We start from the raw sequence: 23,145 nt of genomic DNA, 5'->3' as shown, positions 1-23,145 counted from the left end.
CTCTCCAAACACAGAAAACTGCTGTTAAGTATAAATTAAGAGTGTGACTTTTTTTTTGTCTTGAAACTGTATTCAGAAAGAGCATTTAAAAACATTTCTTAAAACTTGCTGAGGGGCATACAGAAAATGTTTAAAAATTCATCTATACACGTATATCAATGATAATTCCCCTATTTCTTCCTCCAAGCTGCTGCTATTTTCCATTTGAAAAATGTTTTGATTTTCCATTTTAATCTCTGAATAAAACCTCACTGTCCACTAAACCTGTGGAGGTAAGCCTTCTCAGACAAGGTTATGATGGGTTAGAGGGAAAAATGCATGAATTTAAACATGGCTGCTGAGTCCCTTGTCACATACCAGCTATTCTCCCTCCATTGGCACTTTTCTAGTGGATGAGTGATCATCCGTGAGGACTTGCTCTGTCATTTTCCTATGTGACTTTTAGAGATGCTGGAAAGTGTAAGAGCTGACAGCTGAGTAGGCTATCAGATACAGAAGAATTATTCTTCCCCTGAGGCTCACCGCAGACAGGCCTCTAGGAGAAAATACTGGAGGGAGAAAGAAAAGATTCTACCCCTAAGCTCCTCTCCTCTTTGCCATCAGAAAACATAAGCCTCAGAATTAATGGTGTTGCGTATCAGAATTTTCAACATTATTACCTATTCCCACCAGCCTTTTTCTATATTTCTCTGTTATATCTTCTCTGAAGAGAAATATAATGTATCTAAGAAATACACACAGACATATACATATCAACTCTTTTTGTGGTGACAAAGAATTAGAAATTGAGAGCATACCTATCAATTGGGGAATGGCTAAACAGCTTTTAGTATATGATTATGATGCTATAAAAATTATGAGGGAGATGGTTTCAGGAAAAAAGAAACATGAGAAGATCTATTTTATTTGAACTGATGCAAAGCAGAACCAGGAGAACACTGTAGACAGTAACAGCAATATTGTAATGATTGACTGTGAAAGACTTGGTTACTCTGATCAATACAATGATCCAAGATAATTCAAAAGGGCTCATGATGAAAATTGCTATCCAATTCCAGAGAGAGAGCTGATGAGCTCTGAGTGCAAATCAAAGTAATTTTTTCCTCATTTTCTTTGTTTTTCTTGCTTTTTTGTGTGACATGGCTAATATGAAAAAGTGTCGCGTGTTTTCATATGTATAATGGATATTGTTTTGGTCTTCTGCTTGCTTGCCTCCTCAGTGGGGGGGGGAGGGAGTTCAGGGAGGGAGAAAATTTGGAATTCAATTTTTTTTAAAAAGTAGTAATAATTAAAAATAACATATAAACTCTCCTAGAAGAAAGGTCTTTTCTTCCAGACCTATATACTTAAATAAATATACAATTACACACAGTGAATTCCCTTCACTCTCTTCCCTACCAACTTTAATCCTGGACTAGAAAAGAGTCAGTTACTCAGTTGGTGACTTTTTAAATCTGACATCACATTATTTTTTTTCTTTTACAATGATGATTTTAATTTAAATTCCCCCTTCCTTTCTCATTCAACTTGACAGTTGGGTTTGCCACCTCTTTGAACACTTTTTATTTTTTATTTTTAATAATCCCCACTTTCATTCACTAGTCAAACCTCTTATTATCCCTGCTGAGCCTTTTCCCTGCATGACTGAGAGCCTGGTAGGTTTCTTTCATCTCCTAAAAGAAGTGGCGACTTTTAAAATGATTCATAACTGTTTGGGTAGCTTGCTTCCTGTCAGTCAACCTCAGGGAGTCCATCCCTTTCTTCAGCATGACACTTGTAATCTCAGTGAGCCCAACCTGCAGTTATTACTAGAAGTTATTTAAAGTACAGTCAATGGTTGGTTGTTGGGATTTTCTTTTTGTACTTCCTGAGGATTTCCACTATGTGAGGTATCTGGACATAAGTACAAAGAGGCAGTAGTGATTAAAAAGAAGAGGATCTGTGTCCTATAGATATTTTCACTCTAGGATAAGTTGACAGGTGACCAGATTTTTCTGCTAGATTTTTAATGTTTGATTTGCATTTTGTCCATATTTATTTAATGCAGCAGCACAAGGACAAGTATTACTTCAAAATAATACTTGCAAGACATAATCTTTATCTTCTGATCCACCTACTCTTACTATCCTTACATGTGCAAGGTGAAGTGGATTAAGGCACTACATATCACTTGTACTGGAACAAATTTACATTTTCCAAACAAGTGTTATAGCCTAATTGACTATAATTATCTGCATAATTTAAGCAACACAAACTTCTGCCTCAATGATGTTAGCAGATTCAGGTATCATATCATTATTAAATGACGAAAAACAAATTGTTGCACTGAGTGATTCAATATAAACAAACTGAATTTCCCTGGATTAATGTCTTATAATTCACTGGAAGCTAAATATTAAACATGTAGGGAATTATCTTCCTATGCCATCTTGGTTCTTTTATCTTGTGCTCTCATGTGACTTGATCTTTGGCATTCCTTGTCCTTGCTACTCCATACATATCCATGTGGCCCTCTCTACTTTGTATCATCACTTTTAAATTTCCTTTCATGTATTATTTCATTTGATTATCACCCCAATCCTGCTAGGTTGATGCCAGGGACAATAGGCAACCCCAGAGGGAGTGTGATGACCTTACCAGAAAACCCCAGTGGCATCAGAGATTTGTTGCCCCTCCATGTATGTTGTCCTGGCCATATATGTGGAGCACTACATGTGTGGTCTCCATTAAACATTCTCTAGTTTCACAAGCTTCCTCGTTGTACTCTCTCTTCCCACTTATTGTGTGAGTATTTGTGGAGGGTGTACTCCACCTTCATGGAGGAAATGTCTTATTGCAGCTTTTCTTACTATACCATTTCACCAGTTTTAGTAGATCTGGGAAGATAAACCATTAAATAATCAAAAATATGGGCATGTTTCATTGTACAGATGAGGAAAATAATGTTTAGAAAGATTAACTGACTTGCCCAGAGTAATAAAGTTAGTAAGTGTCTGAAATGAGATATTCACCTAAGTATTTCCAAATCCAAGTGTAACCCATCACACATTAACGATTCTGCGTTTGGTCATATAGTTCATACCCAAAGAAGATGTTTGAACACAGCATTTAGCAAAGTGCCTGGCAAATAGTAGATGCTTAACAAATGCTAGTTGACTGACTGACTTCCTGACTCCAGATCCATCACTCTTTTCTGTTGTACCATGTTACTTCTCATATAGCGGATAAAGCCCTGGTTTCAGGGTCAGAAGACTTGGGCTTGAATTACAGCTCTAACTCCATCTGCTCTTGGGTAAATCTATAAAAGTTACTGGACCTCATTTTCTTCTTCAGCTTCTCACGTGGGATTGAATTGAAAATAAGAAGGTATGGTTTTGATGCATAATGGTTTGCATATTTGTCATTAAACTGAAATTTACCCTAAAGTGATTAACATATAGCTTGATTCTGTATGAAAGATAAACAAGGTGCAAGTAAATAGGGTGCTGATAAAAAGCAGTCTTGAAAATACCAATACTTAATCTATAGGACCATTGATGGCATTTATCAGAATCTCACTCCGCCCCCCGCCCCCAGCCGTGTTCCACTCAAGCTATATTATTCACCATTACTTGAACTTATCTAGTGTTTACCCACCTTCATGCTTTTGTGCACACCATTGCCTATACCTGAAATTCCTTCACAGTCCTCCCCACTACCACCATCTCTACATCTCCAGCTATTATAAGCTTAACTGTTCTTCAAGTCTCTACTGAAATGCTTCCATAAAGCTTTCCTTAATGCCTGTTCACCAAAAATTCTTCCCTTCTTGTGGCTTTATTTAGCATTTTGAACCTCTTCTACTCTTATCATATTCTATTCTGAATTAGAATTATTTTTCAGTGGTTTTATTATAGTTGTATGTATGTGAGAGGGTCAGACAGAGAGAGAAGGGAAAGAGGAGGGGGAGAGAGAGAGAGAGAGAGAGAGAGAGAGAGAGAGAGAGAGAGAGAGAGAATGCTACTTGCTAGATTTATAGTCTTGTGCTATTAGAGACTAAGTCTTTATTAACTTTGTCTTCCACAACCTCCTGGTATAGTGTTTTGCTTATAATAAATTCTTCAAAATGGGTATGGAATGTTGAATGGATTAAGGAATGAGTAGACGCTGAATACCCAGTGTATCTAGAGCACTACCCTGGGCTTAGAGTTCCTTTCTCCAACCTTCTTCATCCCAAGATGATTACATATCTTGAAGTAAAAGAGAGCTTTAAGTTAATGAACATTTATAACCAGTAAAGCACAAAGTAGTCAAAGTACTTCTCAGAGGCCTGTGTTTGTGCTACTAAATGAGTTCCTTGGGCAAAAGACTGCATCCTTCTGTGTGTGCTTTTTTTTTAGTCACATGAAGTTTGCACAGGTTCCGCATCTTCTTTCTGAACAGGCTCTAGAGCAATATTAAGAAGCCAGGCTGGGGAAGGGGTCCAAGTACCTGCTTCACAACATAATACATATAAGAAAACAAACCAAAAAAAAAGGTAAATATAATGAGTGTGATATGGCTGATGTAATGGAAAAGAGATACTCTGATGCACACTAGCACAGCATGCTTGGGTTTGATATTGTATGCCTTAAAGTATATCTATTTATTAATTTTTCTATCATGCCTTAATGTTTGCAAAGTACTTCACCTAAATCTTCATCCAGTGCTTACATCAAGAAAGATGATGAAAGATTTGACCTGTTCAATTTGTATTCCCTCCATTTGCAAACACCAATTCTGCTCGTTCCCACAGAGCTGCAATTATTCAGATGAAGTCTCCCTTAACCTACTTTGTGCATGAATTACTCAGCATTATGGGAGATGAACAGAGAAGATATTTGGGATGAAATCATAAAGGCAAATGGTGTTCCCTCCAGGTCCCTACACCAACTCACTTTGGATTCAACCAGTGAACCCGTGGGAGGTTGCTTTGCTGAGGACAGTATTTTACTGAATTTGCTGCCAATGTTGGTGGGCGTGAGACTGCATGACATCTGACAAAAATCTTTGCCTCCCTCACCATTCCAGAACACAATTCCAGAATTTTAATTAAGTTCTCAAATGCCACTGGAACTGAAGATTGTGATTAGAATCTCACCAAAGAGAGGATGTTGAAAAGTTTAAGGAGGGTTAGGGAGGGTAATTATTTTGCACCTAATTGCAGCACTCCTTATCATTCTGTCATCGGGGGGAAAGGAGTGGTGAGAAGGCAGAAGGAAGAAAGAAAGGGACGGTGGAGTGAAGGAATAGAAGGAGGACAAGAAATGTATATGTACGTAGCATATCTTTTTTCTTAGCAATTTGTGTTTACGTGTGCAGGCAGCTCCCCACCTATAACAACTTGCCTAAACCCAGCTGGAAGAAAGAATCATACAGTAGGTACAAAGTAGCTTAATGCTCCTGGGCACCCTGAAGGAGACAGGTATGAACCAACCAGAGGATATTTATGAGGATAAGTAGGAAAAAAGTCAACTGACAGACCATCACCCCATAACTTGGTAAATAAGCCAATACTGACTACTATTTTAAAAGTGAAAATTTTATTCAGTCTATCTCTATTACATTTAAATTCTGGGGTTGCCCCTTTTGCTTTCATATTTTGCTAAGATCTTAAATTCAGTTTTAAAAACACTTATTAAGCTTGTACTATATGTAAATCACTATGCTAGGCGTTAGGGATTAAAAAAAATGAAAAAAGCTTTTGTCCTCAAGAAGCCTACATTTTCCTGAGGAAGGGGAATCAACATAGACTCTGATAAGTAAATACAAAGTATACGCCAAGTACATAGGGATATGTTTCTTACAAGTGGGAGAGTGGAAAATGTTTGACGTATGAGGCTGTACTTGAACTGTGCTTTGAGGGATATTAGGGATTCCAGGAGACAGAAAGGAGGAACGAATACATTCCAGGACAGCCAATGAAAAGACAAAAAACAAAAGATAGAATGACACACTTGAGAACCAGTGAGTAGGCCAGTTTGGAAGGAACATTGCATGCATAAGAGAGAGTGATATGAAATGAAATTGGGCTATAATGATGGGTTGGAATTAGACTGTGAAAGGCTTTAACTGCTAAATTTTATCAGTTAGGGAGCTAGACATGGCAGTGATGAGATGGCTCAACTTGGAGTCAGGAAGACTGCCTCAGATACTCTCTGCATGTGTGACTCTGAATAAGTCATTTAATAACCTCTCTGAACCTCAGTTTCTGTATATGTAAAATGGGAATAATAATCACTCCTACTTTCAAAGGCTAGCTATTATTGATCTTAGAGGCAATAGGAAACCTCTGATGAGTCCTGAGCAGAGGAATGAGTGACACAATCAAACCTGTACAGGCAGAAGATTATCTTAGTGGCTGTGTGGAGAATGATTGGCAGGAAGTGAAAGAATGATTGGATTAATGCAGGGAGATCAATTAGGAAGTTATTGAAATTATCCAGGTGAAAGGTGAGAGGGGCCAGAACGAGGGTGGTGATCAAATGAGCACAGAAGAGTGAACAGATGAGAGGGAGGGTAGAATTATCAATAAAACGTAACAATTAATTGGACATAGAGCATGAGGGAGAGTGAAGAGCTAAGAATTACACTGAGGGTGTGAACTCATGACTCCCACACTTTTAAAAATAATTAATTAACTTATTTTTAGTTATTAACATTCACTTCCACTTGCGTTTCAAATTTTCTCCCCCTTCTTCTCCTCCCCCTCCCCAAGATGGTGTGCAATCTAATATAGGCTCTACTTAGGCATTCCTATTAAACATATTTTCACATTAGTCATAATGTAAAGAAGAGTTAAAACTAATGGGAGGAACCATGAGAAAGAAGAAACAAAACAACAAAAGAAAAGGATGGCAAATAAGATGTTTCCATTTGCATCTAGACTCTGGAGTTCTTTTTCTGCATGTGAACAACATTTTCCATCATGAGTCTTTCGGAATTGTCTTAGATCCTTGCATTGCTGAGAAGGGCTAAGTGTGTCAAGGTCAGCCATCACACAATGTGGCCGTTATTGTGTACAATATTCTCCTAGTTCTGCTCACTTCACTCAGCATCAGTTTATGTAAGTCTTTCCAGGTTTTTCTGAAGTCTGCCTGCTCATCATTTCTTACAGCACAATAGTATTTCATTACATTCATATACCACAACTTGTTCAGCCATTCCCCAATTGATGGACATCCCTTCAATTTCAAATTCTTTGGCACCACAAAAAGAGCTGCTATGAATATTTTGCACATATGAGTCCTTTTCTTGTTTTTATGATGTCTTTGGGATACAGACCTAGAAGAGGTATTGCTGGGCCAAAGGTTATGCAAAATTTTATACCCCTTTGGGCATAGTTCCAAATTGTTCTCCAGACTGGTTGGATCAATTCAAAACTCTACCAACAATGCATTAGTGTTCCAATTTTTGCACATCTTCTCCAACATTTACCACTTTCCTGTTTTGCCATGTTAGCCAATCTGATAGGTATGAAGTGTTATCTCAGTTTTCATTTGCACGTCTCTAATCAATAGTGCTTTAAAGCATTTTTTCATATGACTATAGACAGCTTTAATTTTTTATTCTGAAAACTGCCTGTTCATATCCTTTGACCATTTATCAATTGAGGAATGACTTGAATTCTTATCAATTTGACTTAGTTCTCCATATATTTGAGAAATGAGACCTTTAGCAGAAACACTGGCCATAAAAGTTGTTTCCCATGTTTCTGCTTCATTTCTACTCTTGGTTGCATTGGCTTTGTTTGTGCAAAAACTTTTCAATTCAATGTAATCAAAATCATCCATTTTGCATTTCATAATGTTCTCTGTCTCTTGTTTGGTCATAAATTCTTCCTTTCTCCATAGATCTGACAGGCAAACTATTCCTTACTGTCCTACTTTGCTTACAGTATTAGTCTTTACATCTAAATTATGTACCCATTTTGGCTTTTTCTTAGTATAGTGTGTAAGCTGTTGGTCTATGCATAGTTTCTGTCATACTACTTTCCATTTTTCCCAGCAGTTTTTGTTAAATACTGAGTTCTTATGCCAGAAGCTGGAGGCTTTAGGTTTATCAAATAGTAGATTTCTATAGTCGTTGACTATCATGTCTTGTGTACCTAACCTACTCTACTAATCCACCACTCTATTTCTTAGACAGTACCAAGTAGTTTTAATGACCACTGCTTTATAATATAATGTAAGATCTAATATGGCTAGGTCATCTTCTCTAGCATTTCTTTTATTATTTTCCTTGATATTCTGGACCTTTTGTTCTTCCAGGTGAATTTTGTTATTATTTTTTCTAGCTCTATAAAATAATTTTTGATAGTTTGATTGGTATGGCACTGAGTAAGTGAATTAATTTAGGTAGAATTGTCATTTTTATTATATTAGCTCGGCCTACCCATGAGCAACTGATATTTTTCCAATTGTTTAGATCTGACTTTATTTGTGTGAAAAGTGTTTTGTAATTGTGCTCATATAGTTCCTGGCTTTGTTGTGGAAGGTAAAATTCCAAATACTTTATAATGTCTATAGCAACTTTAAATGGAATTTCTCTTTCTATCTCTTGCTGTTGGGCTTTGTCCCATACTTTTAATAAAATGAGACAACAGATACTGGGGGGGAGGGAGGCTAACAAATAGGCTTTAGTAACCATTCTCTATTCTGCTTCTCCTCTATTGAGTGTGGAGGTAGATTTCAGTGGGCATGATATGACTTCTAGTACATCAAACTTTTGAAACAATAAACCAATTATATAGAGTTTTCCTATTTATGTATATATGTATATATTCGTGTATATATACATATATATACACAAACACATATATGAGCATGCATACACACACATATATACTTTCAGGGCAACTAGGTGGCACAGTGGATAGAATGCTAGGTTTGGAGTCAGGGAGACTCAAATCTGGCTTCAAAAGAGTATTAGCTGTGTGACCCTTGGCAAGTCATTTCTTCATCTATAAAATGAGCTGGAGTAGGAAATGGCAAACTCCAGCATCTTTACCAAGAAAATCCTAAATGAGGTTACGAAGAGTAGGACATGACTGACACGACAGAGCAACAACTTTCAAGAGTCATTTGTGAGGAGGTGATCTGAGCTGTGGAATAAATGTACTCTAATACATTGCCATCTTCTTTGTATCAGGGATCCAGGGACAGAGCTCTGGGTAATAAAAGTTGTTCACCTGACTTCTATTAAGCTATATTCATGAATCAGAAGGAAAAAATCAATGAATTTTAGAACTAGCTGCATTTCATGTGGATGGAATTGGTAAAACTTGACCAAACACTGATTTTCCTCCCATAAATCTGAGTCTGTTTTATGCAGCATTAAATATTTTCACGAGCATGGGTAAGGGTCCGGCTTAAGACCAGCACAGTTCAGGATTTTGCATTCGCAAGGGTAAGGGTGAATCATATTCCAATATTTGTTTTGTTCTGTTTTTCTTTTTGATTCACTCAGGAGAATTAACGCAGCTATGTGCCTGTTCTTAAATACTTAAATCTGTAAGCCTCATTTTCCTCATCTTTAACTCAAAGAAAATGAAAATAGTTCTTTAAACTTTGCAAGTTTGTTATAAGTATAAGGTGAAGCAATGCATGCAGTGTTTGGACTGCAAAGCTGTAATACAGGGGCTTCCAAAATGCTTTAATAGCCTATGCTAAGATTTTGGGATCCCCATATTATTGTTTTGATGCAATATTTTTGCTTAGATTTAAACATTACTTTGGCTTTTTAATATTTTGTGCATTTTTTAATCTTTTAATGTATTTCTTAATTCTGTTATTTCAGGTTTTGACTCTCAGACATGTCTTCTCACAGATTACCTGCTGCAGCCTAAGTGGACTTCACCAATCCAGGCCACGCCCCCAGCACCCGCTGGAACTTTACCCTCCTCTATAACATTGTGTATTGTTTCATGCCATACAATCCAAGTTCCACTGTCTTCTATTAATGATAGAATCTAGGCTGGTAGGTGCTTGGTCAATAGATGCTGGGCCTAGGATCAGAAGAACCTGAGTTCGGATGTGACCCTCAGAAACTTACTAGCTGTGTGACCTTGGACAAGTCACTTAACCCCTGTCTGCCTCACTTAACTCAACTGTAAAATAACAATAGCACCTAACTCCCGGGGTTGTTGTGAGGATAAAATGAGGTAATATTTGTAAAGCACTTAGCACAGCATCTGGAACATAGTTGGCATTAGATAAATGCTAGTTTTTTGTAGTTATTACAATCTTTATTAAAAGTTATTGCCAAGAGCCTTTATTAGGGGTCCCAATTATTAGGAAGTGAAGCTAGGTGGCACAGTGGATAGAATGCTGGGCCTAGAGCCAGGAAGGCTCATCTTCTTGAATTTGAATCTAGCCTCAGACACATGAGCTGTGTGGTCTTGGGCATGTGTTTGCCTCAGTTTCCTCGTCTGTAAAATGACTAGAGAAAGAAAGGTAAAATACTCCAGCATCTTTGTCAAGAAAACCCCAAATGGGGTCACAGAGAGTCCCATATGACTGAAATGATTGAACAACAATAATAATAACACTTCTGAACACAATTGAAAAATGGCTGAACAAACAAAAATTATTAGGAGCAATATTTAATATTCCAGGAATATCAAGAAATGATCCAGGAAACTCCAGGATCTAAAAAGCAAAAACAGAAGACGAAATCCTGACACATCTTTCTTGTTGTTCTGTATTTGTCTTATATTTCCTGTGTGTCAGTTCATAGTAGTTTTGTGTAATTCGGCCTAAGATCGGGGTTTACGCATGTAGCAAACAACTACTACCACTGGGCCCAGGACAGGAAGTCTTTCCTGGTGTGCTGGCCCCCAAATGCTAGTTCTTTTGCATAGAAAGTGACTTCTTATGGCACCAATTTAGGGCAAAGACTGCTTTTTTTTCCTTTTGTTTTGTTTTGTTTTGTTTTGTTTTGCTTTGCGCCCCTACAGCTTGGCACAGTGCCTGGAATAAGTAAAGATTTAACACATGCTTTTTGTTATTTGATTAATATACATGTATGTAATGCCATGACATAGTCTAAGGGTAGCTTTATGGGATTCAAGAGGCCTGATGTAGCGATTCTTCTGTCATTTAGTCTCTGCCTCCATACACTTCTCTTGGTGTCATGTAGCCTGCTGAAACAACTGAACAGTCTTCCTTCCTGCAAACAGACTGTGCTTAATCAGCTTCCCCTTCACTGACTGACCTCTGAGCTTTGTCTCTGCTCTCCCTTTTAAAGGACAATTCCAAGAATATAATCCAGGTGTTTGGATCCATGAGCTAACAATCCCTAATATAGAGTTAAAGAACAAAGGGCATACCAAAGGTCAAGGTGATTTCACACCTTATCAAAATGTTAACCCAATCAAAGTTTTAATTCTTCATTAAGGAGATGCTAGAGGGATTTCAGGAAGGTGTTAACTGAATCCAAACTTCAAGGAACAAATCCCTTCAATAAAGGGATTTGATCTGTAAAACTTGGACTCAGCCAAAAGGCCACACCCAAAGACCTAGAACACCACATGTGGCCTTGAGGCCACAGATTCCCCACACCTGGTTAAGGATATTGTGATAGTTCAGGCATGAAGTGATATGGGTTAAACCAGGGCTGTCCCACTAAGAGAAGAGAGAATGGGGCATAAATGAGAAACATCAGAGATACAACTAAAAACACTTAACAACTGACTCTTATTTTGTTCTTATAAATTGAGATATGCATGATTGCTCATCATAGAAAAAAATGTGTACCCACTGACTGAATAAGGTTATAATGTTATTGTGAGGAAAGTGCTTTGTAAACAGAAAAAATACTGTGCAAATGTGAACTATTATTGCTAAGAAAAAAAATTATGTAAAAAGATAATTTGGTATCAAGGAATAACTTAGTACCCTAGAATCTCTAATTATATGTCCAAAAATATTTTTTCAATGATTCATCAAAAGATTAAAGGAGGAAATGAAACATATAAAGATTAAGGATCTTGTTCAACAAGCAAGGAATCTATTGTATCACAAGAGTTTGCATGGAATATTCAATGTTGTGTTTAAATGCATAGAAATTCCATTGAAAAATTGGAATAACAAAATAATATGAGAGCGGTATAATATAGGTAAATAACAGAGACAGTCTGGATAGTGTTCATATTTTGTGATAACTGAAAAGGCACGGTGAAGGATAAACTCTCTCAGGAATTAACAAAATAAGCCAATTTATTAGTTTACAAACTCATCAGGCATTCTGCCGAAAGACAATTACTTGGAGTTATATTCCTAATAATCTACCCTGACTAAATGTAGGGTATATGCATTCAATCAGATTGTGTAGAATTGCAGCCCTATGAATTTCATCCTTTTCATAGAATCCTGGTTTTTCAGTCCTTTTCAATTTACTCTCAAAACTGTTGGTGTGACTCATAACCTTTCCTTTTTGAACTTTTCCGTCTCAATCATTCAACACTGGGGTTAGGAAATGAGGAAATCACTTGGAAGAAATGGATGGCTACTAAGTTTTCAACCAAGATCAGAAACTGATAGTGGGCAGGAATGTGCTGGAAGCTTCTAAAAGGATGTAGATGGTTGTAGATATATATTACATTCTACCCTAACAAATGTCCCACCGAATCAGGCTACCTTCTAGCTTCTCTTTAGGACTGAAGGATCAATTATATTTATGTCTCTGGCTTAGGAGGAACCAGCCTATTTTCAACTGCATATTTAATTTCGCTAGTCGTGTTTGACCATGGAAAAGGTCAAAAGAAGCACATGCATAGGTGTGTGTAAACATGCCCACCCATCTATGTATGCATATAGACATACATAGGTGTTTAATAATTGCTGCTGGTCAGTCATTTTTCAGTCATGTCTGACTCTTTGTGACCCTATTTAGGATTATCTTTGCAGAGATACTGGAGTGCTTTGCCATTTCCTTCTTCAGTAGATCCATTTTGTTAGGCAATCAGAGGTTAAGTGACTTGCCCAGCGTCACAGAGCTAGGAAGCATAGGAGGCTGAATTTGAGCTCAGATCTTCCTGACTCAAGTCCAAGAGCTCTATCCACTGAGCCACCAGCGGCCTCCTGCCTCCTAAATAACATTAAATACTACTTTAAAATTTGCAAAGCACTTTACAAAAATATTATTTCATTTGATCCTTAAAACAACCATAAGAGGCAGGTGTTATTGCTATCTCCATTTTATGCATGAGAAAACTGAATCAGGCAGAGGTTAATTGATTTGGTCAGGGTCCTATAACTGGGAGGCAGTTGAGGCAGGATTGGAGCTCAGGTCTTCCTGACTCCAAAACTAGCATTCTATCTATTGTGTCACCTAGTTTTATATGTGTATGTATCTGTGAATATAATGTATGTTTGTATGTATATGTATATACACATGTAGGTTTATATGTGTATTCCTATATAGTTATGTAAATATATCCACATATAAATATATGCATATGCATGTTTACATATTATGCAAAGGGTGACAATCTTCCTATTCATTAACTGATATTTAGGTAGGGACCAACAACTTATTTAGAAAAAATTCATTACTCCGATGGATCTGTAATCTCATGGACATAGGTACTTCTTCATTGGCAAGAGGCAAACCCCTTCCATTCCTAGCATTCTTTCCAAATGTTTTCCCTGTCTTCCCATAGATTCTCAATTATCAGCTTGCATAAAGGTAGGAAAGGGTGGGATACGTGCAGAGGACATTTGTCTAGAATTTGGGATATAATAGGGAGTGACAGAATAATTCAAAGACAGAAGGGTAGGCAAGTGCCCAGTTGTGGAGGGTCTTCAATGCCAGGAAAAGAATGTGCACTTCATCGATTTGGCAGGACAGAGTAATTGCAGGGTTTTGAACACAATGACGGTATGACCCTTTCTGAGAATAGTGAAAAAGGCATGGAAAGGCACTGATCGAAGGGAGAGTTGATATTGCAAACATGGCCTATGGTGAGTATCCTTCCTTGATTAGAACAGGGATTCCTGGCTACAAGGGAGTGAAAACATTTATATCTAAAGTAGGAGTGGTTGATGAAGGGTCTTAGATGCACTGTAGCTAGTTTGTGCTTGCTCATGGAGGCTGAAGATACCCTGGATATTGGGGGGTTTAGGTGTCTATATGAATGAATGATTGCAAAATATTGATTACTGAATACTTAGAAAAGAAGCTTCATATTTGACTTGTATAGAGGCCCTTTAAAAATATTTTTCATAGAAATAAATCTACACCTTACCTACAAATTGTGGCAGTACTACAGTTGACTCAGACATGTTATGCCTGTTGATAGAAGCAAGTTAAGTTGCAAATGAGGCAGCACATCTTCAGATATGTACATTTTCATTAAAAAAAGCATTTTTTCAGGTGACACATTATTTGCTTTGATTGTCCATTCTCTCTAGCAGTGAAAATCGCATCTCCTAATTTGACATATCAAAGGAAGCTTGATCTAGTGAATATAGAGCCCTTTTCAGAGTCAAGAAGACATGGGTTCAAGTCCCGACTGACACATATACTTGATGTCTCACCATGGTAGAGTGACTAAACTATACAGGGTCCCAGTCAACTCTTTAAGACTATGAGTTGCAGAATAGGTGCTAATCCACAATGTTAGAAGGAGTTTCTACCCTGGGGGTTCCCTATATAAATAAAACTGTAAGTCTGGACCCCATCTCCTTAAACAGCAACGATAGCAGCAACAAAAAAGAAATTGACATACTACAAGACTTCAAGCTTTTTGATTTAGTGGTTAAAAACAATACAGACATCCCATAATTAAACTATAGTGAAATTGTCTGTAATAGAGAGAAGAGATCCAGCAAACAAATGCCAATACATTTAGTTTTAAATATTTATTATGCCACTAGTAATGGTCCAAGATAGTGTGCATAGTGGTTAGTGTGCTATCTTTAGAGTTAGTGCTTTTGCTTGTGACACTAGTCAAGTCATTTAATTTGTGCTTGACGTGAGTCCCCGAGTCTTATTTACTAAGTAAGAGACAGACTTTTGGTCAGTGTTCAGCCAAAGCTCTTAATTAAAAGAGTGCATTTGTTGTCATCATTTATCTAAATAGCAATACAAGGACAAGAGAAAATGAGTATTTGGAAGAAGAAAGGAAAATAGATTGAGAGAAATCAATTTAAAAAAATTTTTGGAATAAACAAGATACTAGCTTATTAGCCTTACACCTCGTTCCTGATTGATGTCTACAAAATATATACATTGATGATACATGCACAATATAGAGATCACTGACTCACTCACCTCCAGCTTCTTCCTTGATTGTTATTAGATAATTCTAGGCCTCTTGAGCTGCTCAGCCTGGCAGTTGCATTGAGAACTAACTCAGTTCAATATTTAGCAGTTCATCCAAGGTCATATTCATCATAAGTTTGGAATGACATTTTCAAATTGCATATGCACCAACCATACTGGTCTAGGTGCCAAACAGCATCAACCTTTTGATGGATGCCACCTCTTTTGTAAATAGTCTGGAAAAGGAGAAACGGATCTTTTTAGTTTTTTGACAAAGCTCAAGGAAGCCCAAGTATTATGAGTGGAAATTTACCCTCATTTGATGGTAGGTCATGCATACAAGTCAGATTGGATAAAGGAATATGTATGTGAATAGTAAGCTGCACAATGGATGAAAATATACTTGATATTTTAAGGAGTCATTCAGTGTGTTTTTTAGAATATAAGTTCCTCGAGAACAGAGACTGTGTTATTTCTTAAATTTGTATTCTCTTTGTTTAGCACTATGATTGGCATATAGTAGGGGCTTAATAAATGCTTGGTGATCGATTGAAAGTACAATACACTTTTGTTTCTTCTAAGCCTAGAAACTTTAATCATTTTCATATCCATTTTCACTATACTCTCTTCAAGAAACAAATAGGCCCATTAATGAGATAGAACTTAAGTGAAAGAGCAAAAATCTTCAGAGAACACAATTAACATTTGATATTTATTGGTCTTTAGGATCTTCTAAGTGAGGGGAAAAATAATAATACCTGGAGCTGTATTTGTGAAAATTGCCACGTAATCTGATTCCCTCATATCTGTCTATTTCTGTACTCATTCTATACTCATTCTGTACTCTTGGTTGCCGTTATAACACATTACATGTGACATCTTTTTCAACCTAGTTACTCTCTTACATTGTATGTGGGGAGCATTAAACATTAGATTTGATTGCTAAGAGAGGTAATGAGAATTCCTTCCCTGGAAGTCTTATAACCTTGCCTGGAGGGAAGTAGACAAAAGTACTTCTCAAGGGTTCTATTCACTTCTGCGTAATTTTTTGCTGCATTGCATGCTGGGAATGACACAAAGCAAAAATTCTCATGAAACTATCACACTGAATTTTGTATATATTAGACAAATTGTACTTTATACCAGAAAATGTCTTGCAGCATTATTACTGGAATCCATTAGCACTGTTACTGGAAAGGTGATAACCACCTTTTTTTTTTTCTTTTGCAATTTTCCATTATACAATTTTTATTCTGATTATGCAATAAATATGGCATCAGAGGGAGATATTTTCAGACTGGCCCATGGGTGAACTTAAATTATTTTTCATTCCTGAATTCTCATTTTCTATAATAAAAGCTGAGGAGAGGGGTTGTATAAAAGGGAAGAAGAGAGAGATAGTATTTGACAGATGAGGTGAAAAGCAGACTGCGGAGGAAGAGAAAAAGTGAACTATTAATTAGTATAAAAGTCAAGATCTGGAAAATAGAATTAGAAAAGTATAAGGGAAAAGTGGAGAGGATGTATCACAGACAGAAAACCCATTAAAACTGTGAAGAGACAAATAGAAAAAAAATGAATCATTGATTGTAAAAGTTCAAAAGAGACCTCAATATATGGTTGTTTAGCCTCTATTTGTTTGAAACACCTCTAATGATGGGAAACTCATCACTCCAAAAGCAACTCATTCCTTTTTTCTGACAGTTCTAATTGTGAGAAAATTCTTTCTATATTGAGCTAAAAATTGACAGCTTGTAACTTCTTTCCCATGATATTACTGCTCTCCCTCTGGAATGCTGTACAATAAGCCTAATTGATCTTTCACATGATATCTTTTAAATATTAAAGAGCAGTAATTTTTTCTCCTCTATATCTTTTCTTGGCTAGGCCAAATATCCTCCATTCCTTGAAATAACCAGATCATAGATACCTTACCATTCTTCATCCTTTTTGCCCTACTCAAGACATTCTGTGTTTCCTCTTAAGAACTTCAGAACTTCAAAATGGGCTTGTTAAATTACAAAAGCAAAGAAAGGAAAAAAACCAAGAAGAAGGAATGTAATTTTTTTTTTAATGAGGGGATTAGGACAGGAGTTCCTGGATAAGTCATTACTTTCTCAGACCTTCAGATAGTAGTACTCTAAACATCAGTGGTGTAAATTTTACATTGTAAAAGAAAAAATGTAAATACAAATAGTCAGCAGATTGAAAGAGCAATACACTTTTGTTTCTTCTATTTGAATTTCTTGTACCTCATCATGAAGTGAACATAAGTGTTGGAGATGATTGCTATTTATGTCATGCTTCTAACCTTTTTCGATGTACTTCAGATAGAAATATTACTAGATATATTTAATGATTTGCATACTATTTCACAATTTGACAAAATAACTACTTTTAATTGAATAAAAGTATTGGGATGTAAGCTTATTTTGTAGGCTTTTTTGAAAACATCTTTGAGACAAATCCAGTAGTGAATGGGATGATGGGGATGATATGTGTCTTATCTTCATCCACGTTCCCACGTGGCTTTGATTCCTTCAATTAGTCCACTATATTTTGAAAGTTTTTCATTATACATACCTTAAAATTGTGACTATTTGGTATGACAACATTTATTAAAGAGATTGTTCTTATACTTCCATGGAACAACTTTATATCCAGGTGATTTTCGACAACAGTTCCATCTATGATAATGGTCTGGTTCCAGTACTATTCATTGGTTGAATTCGCAAGCACCTATACTTGTGGTATGGAAATTTGTTATCTATTAGTTTGTGAATGACAGCAAGTTTCAAATATGTATATAAACAGGCCATGTGTTAGATATTCTGTAGGTATGAATTTTTTTGCAGGCTGCAGTAAAATATTCTATAGTTTCTAATAATTTATTTCCCTAACTTGCTTATTTCTAGGCTTCTTAAGGATAAACCATCTTTCATTATTCATGGCTATGACTTGGTTCTGAATTGCCCTCAAAAATCCTTCCATTTCTATTTTCTAAATGTGAATGACTCAGACTTTTGTTCAACACTTCTTCCTCAAAGTATTGCATGTTGAGTTCGTGTGAATATTACGAACAGAGGGCTTTTTAATTCCATTCTTGAACCTTAGCCATTCCATAGGTCTCATTGGGAAGTAAAATATTTTATTTAGCTGTGATAAATACAGTGGCATATAACTGTTTCTGCTAATTGGGGAAGTGATGTCTACTTGTCCCAAAGATTTATATTTGGTTCCTAAATGTATTTTTGAGAGTATCTCTCAATCTTCTTAATATTAGAGATTCAGGGGCAGCTAGATGGTGCAGTGAATAGAGCACCAGCCCTGGAGTCAGGAAGACCTGAGTTCAAATGAGCCTCAGAAGACACTTACTAGCTGTGTGACCTTGGGCAAGTCACTTAACCCCAATTGCCTTGCCTTCCCCCATCCAAAATAAATCAGAGATTCATAACTCAAATGAACCTCTAGTTTTACAGATGAGGGAACTGAAACTCAGAGATATTAAGTGAGATGCCAAAGGATACAAAAATGGTGACAGAGCAAAGATTTAAATGCAGGTCTTCCTACTCTACATCTAGTACTCTTTATAAGAGGAAGTGATGATCTTTCCTGAGTTGATAGCTGCCCTCTGGTGATATGCCATGCATTTTGTTAATATTCCGTGAGTTTGTAGGATACTTTCCTAACATGTTATGATCTATTTTATAGTTCTGAAAGTATATTTAAAACTAGGATTCTATAGGCATGAATTCCTTTCAATGAGTTCTCCCTGATAATAGATTTCAAAATATCAGTTATTCTTTAGCCAGGCATAGCCTCAGCTTTCTTCTGGACAGCCCCATGATTGATATCTTTTGTCTAGAGGACACCAAGGTATTTGTAAGTATTTCTTTTGTCCATTAATAAATTTGACATCTATCTTCAAACTCTAATACATCAACCAATGAACATTTGTTAAGCACCAATCTAACATTCTTGTCTCTGTACTAAGTGTTGGAGATACAAAAAGAGAAAAAAGATAATCCCCATTTTCAAGGAACTGATGATCTACCTGGGGAGACCATATGCAAAGAAATACATTCAAAGCAGGCTGCATATAGGATAAGTAAGAAATAATTGCTGGAGTGAAAGTGTTAGAATTAAGTTAAGAGGCATTTGGGAAGGCTTGCTGTAAAAAACAAGATTTTAGGTGGGACTTAAAGGGAGCCACTGGGGTCAGTAGTTAGAGAAGAGGAGGAGGCGCACAGTGTTACAGGCATGAGAAACAGGGAAAATGTTCTGATCTGAGAAATGGAGTGTCTTGAATATATAGCAGCCAGGAAGCCAGTGTTACTGGATTGAAGAGTACATATTGGGGAGTAAGGTGTAAAAACACTGGAAAGGTAGGAGGGGGCTAGGCTATGAAGGGCTGCGAGTGCCAAATGGAGCATTTAGTTTTTAATCCTGGAGACAACAGAGAGCCAATAGAGTTGGATTGAGCATCAGCATCTACCTTTCATTACTATAAAGTAAAAGTTTTTAATTTATCAAGTTTAAATTATATTTTGATATTATTGGAGAAAGATTACATAAGATGGAAAAGTGGCTTAATGTATTTTTAAGGAGCAATAAAACTTGATATGATCCATATATAACAAATGATTACTATGATGTTTAGGCACAATAAGGTCATTAATTTGGAAGTCATAGTACTATTTAGGAGAAATGTTAATGGATTTAGTTTTGGAAGTGGGGGAGAATATAAGGTGGTTTAACTGTCTCCTTAAAAGATACTGCATTTAATATCATTTTATATTGTTATGTTAGAGATATAATTGAAGTAGAAATTAGATTTCCATGTGTATTCTAGCATTTGCAGCATATTTAGATATTTCTTTTCAATAAATTTTCAGTAGCAAAATAAACCATGAATGCAGAACTGAGTTAAAGGCTTTGTCATCATCAATTAATGTATTATAAATGTTACAGTGCTTTTAAGAAATTTATTCAATATTAAGGTTTCATTTATATTGCCTTGGACTTCTGACATACAATTTTTTGCTCCTTCACCAATATTATTTTCTTCTGCTTATAGTTTTTTTTAGTGGTACAAGCTATAAATACCTTGGAAAAAGTATATAAGCACAGAATTGACCCATATTTGGAGGTGTTGCTAGTGTCTCATCTTTTGGGAGTAATTGTATAAAGGTTTCATAAATCATAGGCCCCCTATGCTAAGATCAATTTTGTATCTGGGACAAAGCTAGTAATATGCTTTGCTAGTAATTCATGTCCTTCTATGAAATGTTTGAGTCAAAATAATTCATGACTTTATCTCGTGCTCCATCTCTCCAGTTTTGCAGAAAAACTAGAATTTAGTCATGTTTCTCAATGTAGCTTTTCTATTGTTATGTTAATAGTGGACAAGTTTTGATCTAACTTGTTTCTTCATTATGTTGGACTCTTTGGGAACATATAGATACCTATAGCTTTGTGCTACTTCAATGCTTAGGATTGCCTAAATCTTTTGAATTTTGCTTTCATTGGTTGATTAAAGGAATCTAGAATTTTTTATACATTTTCCCAATCTTTTTTTTTTGGTCTCTAATTGGTCTCTAATATGGAGTTCCAGTTCCCAGTAACAGCTAGACATTTCTGAATCTTGCAATCCTTGTCCAAAGATTTTCAGTAGTTTTCACAAGTCTCTTCTGCCAGTGTGATATTTAACGTTACCTTCAGTAGCATAGCTCCACCTTTCTGCCTTCCCATCTTACTATGACAGTAGCTACAACATATTATGTTGTGTACAGATCCTGAAACATTTTTGCATTTTCTGTCTAATAGGGGTAGAATGCACTCTTTCATGATGTTTGTAACCATGGACTTGCTGAAGCTAACTGGAACTAGCTCCCAAGACCTGATTTTTAAGGGTGAGCATTTATACATCAGAAATCAGCAAATGATAGATATCAGTTTAATATATCATTGTATTAATTCTCTAGGCTTAAAAAAGTGATGGAAAAATATTAATAATGCAAATAAAACTTAAATGCGTATCATATACACATGTCTCCTCAAGCCTGAACCCTGCCCAGAAACCCAGTTATTAAACTTTTACCAGCATTAGATAGCAAATTTCAGGTTTTTAAGATTACTATGTTTGGTATCATTGGTTCCCTCGTTGGAGTCATGCTATAAAACTCCAAAGCCAGTTGTTGGCATATAGTAGACACTTAATAAATGTTTGTTTATTTGTCACTTGATAAAAGGCCTTTTCATAATTCTAGTCTAAAGACATCTACCTCTTCAAAATCATTTGAGACACAGTTTTGATTTTGTCATCCACTTTGCTACGAGATAAACTTTTGAGAGTTTGTGTTAAATAAAGATTTTCAATGTCTCCAGGTTCTTCAGTTTTTCCCTTTTTCAGATTTTACTAACTCCTTGATTTCAGTTCTTGTTTCATCAAATTTGAACAGATGGATAATGCTATTTCTTACCATTGCCCTAGATTCATCTATAGTGATGTTTCAACAATCTAGCTAGCAGCTTCTGTGGGGGTATAAGATTCACCCACAGCCAGCACCCAGAATGCTGCCAACAGCACAGGTTCTTCTGATCTGCTTAATTAAGGAAAGCAAGGTGAAGGGTTGACAAGCTTACTTTTAATTCAGCATACAAATATCGTTCAGGGGAAAAAGCCAGCACCCTGAACTTCAAAACAAAATGCAAACAAATTACAAACATCAACAGACAGACTTTGTCTGATTCAAATCCCAACACATAGTTACCAGAGTTCAACAAAGTTTCAGCATCTGGGTTTACAAGCTGGAGGGCTCCTTAGCTATAGCTGCCCGGAGTCCCCTCATCAACACCATCCCCAGAGCCCCACACAAATGGCTCTGTCCTCCCTTCTTATAGGGCTTCGGACATCATCAAACATCATCTGAATCACCAGAGCTCAGGCTCTGGTGATTGGTTCTTGAGTTGGCCCCTCGCCTTAGGACCCTGGGAGGTTCACATCCACATGGATTACGTTAACATCTAATGGGGTTTGGCCTGGGGCTTAGCACCTAGTAAAGCTCACTGAGATAAATTGAGTCACTCAAAGAAAACAAAGGCCATTCTGGTTACAAGTAATAGTTGTTTTGAAACTTGGAATTAAGGGTACTGTTGACAAACTGCAGTATGAAACCCTTGCCTGTAACTGGGAAAATCTGTTTCCAAATTTTGTTCTGATAATACATAGTGTACAATGAAAGCATGCATAAATTCAGTCCATTTCATTAATTAATCAACAATCATGTATTAAGTGCTGCATTTATTTCTAGGGCTACAAATAGCAAAAAATCATATCTACTCTCAAGAAATTTTTTATTCAAATGGCTGGGGGTGGTATGTGACTATAAATGTATGTCCATGCAAGATATATACAGAATATAGGGAAGGTTGGCATAAACAGGAAGGCACTGGTAGGAGCGAGGACTGGGAAAGGTGACATTTGAACTAGGTTTTCCAAGTAGGGCCAACCTATAGCCATGTACTGGTAGATCTATTTCTTTAGGAGCAGTTGTATCACACTAACCAGCTTGTATTGGCTAATTAACAAATTTTTGTTGTGAGCATTTATACCTCAGAAATCAACAAACAAACCCTACAAATCTTGATTATTTTTTAGTCAATTATCTAGATTCTAGTCTTAAGAAAGTGATAGAAAAAATGTTAATAAATGCAGATTAAACTTTAAAATGTGTCAAACATACATTTTTATCTTAATAGGATTTTATTTTTTCTACAATTACATGTCAAGACAATTTTTAGCATTCATTTTTACAAGATTTTGAGTTTCAAATTTTTCTCCTTCCTTCCCCTCCCCTC

Source organism: Trichosurus vulpecula, chromosome 1 (genome assembly GCF_011100635.1).
Source record: "Trichosurus vulpecula isolate mTriVul1 chromosome 1, mTriVul1.pri, whole genome shotgun sequence".
NCBI classification, from domain to species: domain Eukaryota; kingdom Metazoa; phylum Chordata; class Mammalia; order Diprotodontia; family Phalangeridae; genus Trichosurus; species Trichosurus vulpecula.
This window is presented reverse-complemented; position numbering follows the sequence as displayed.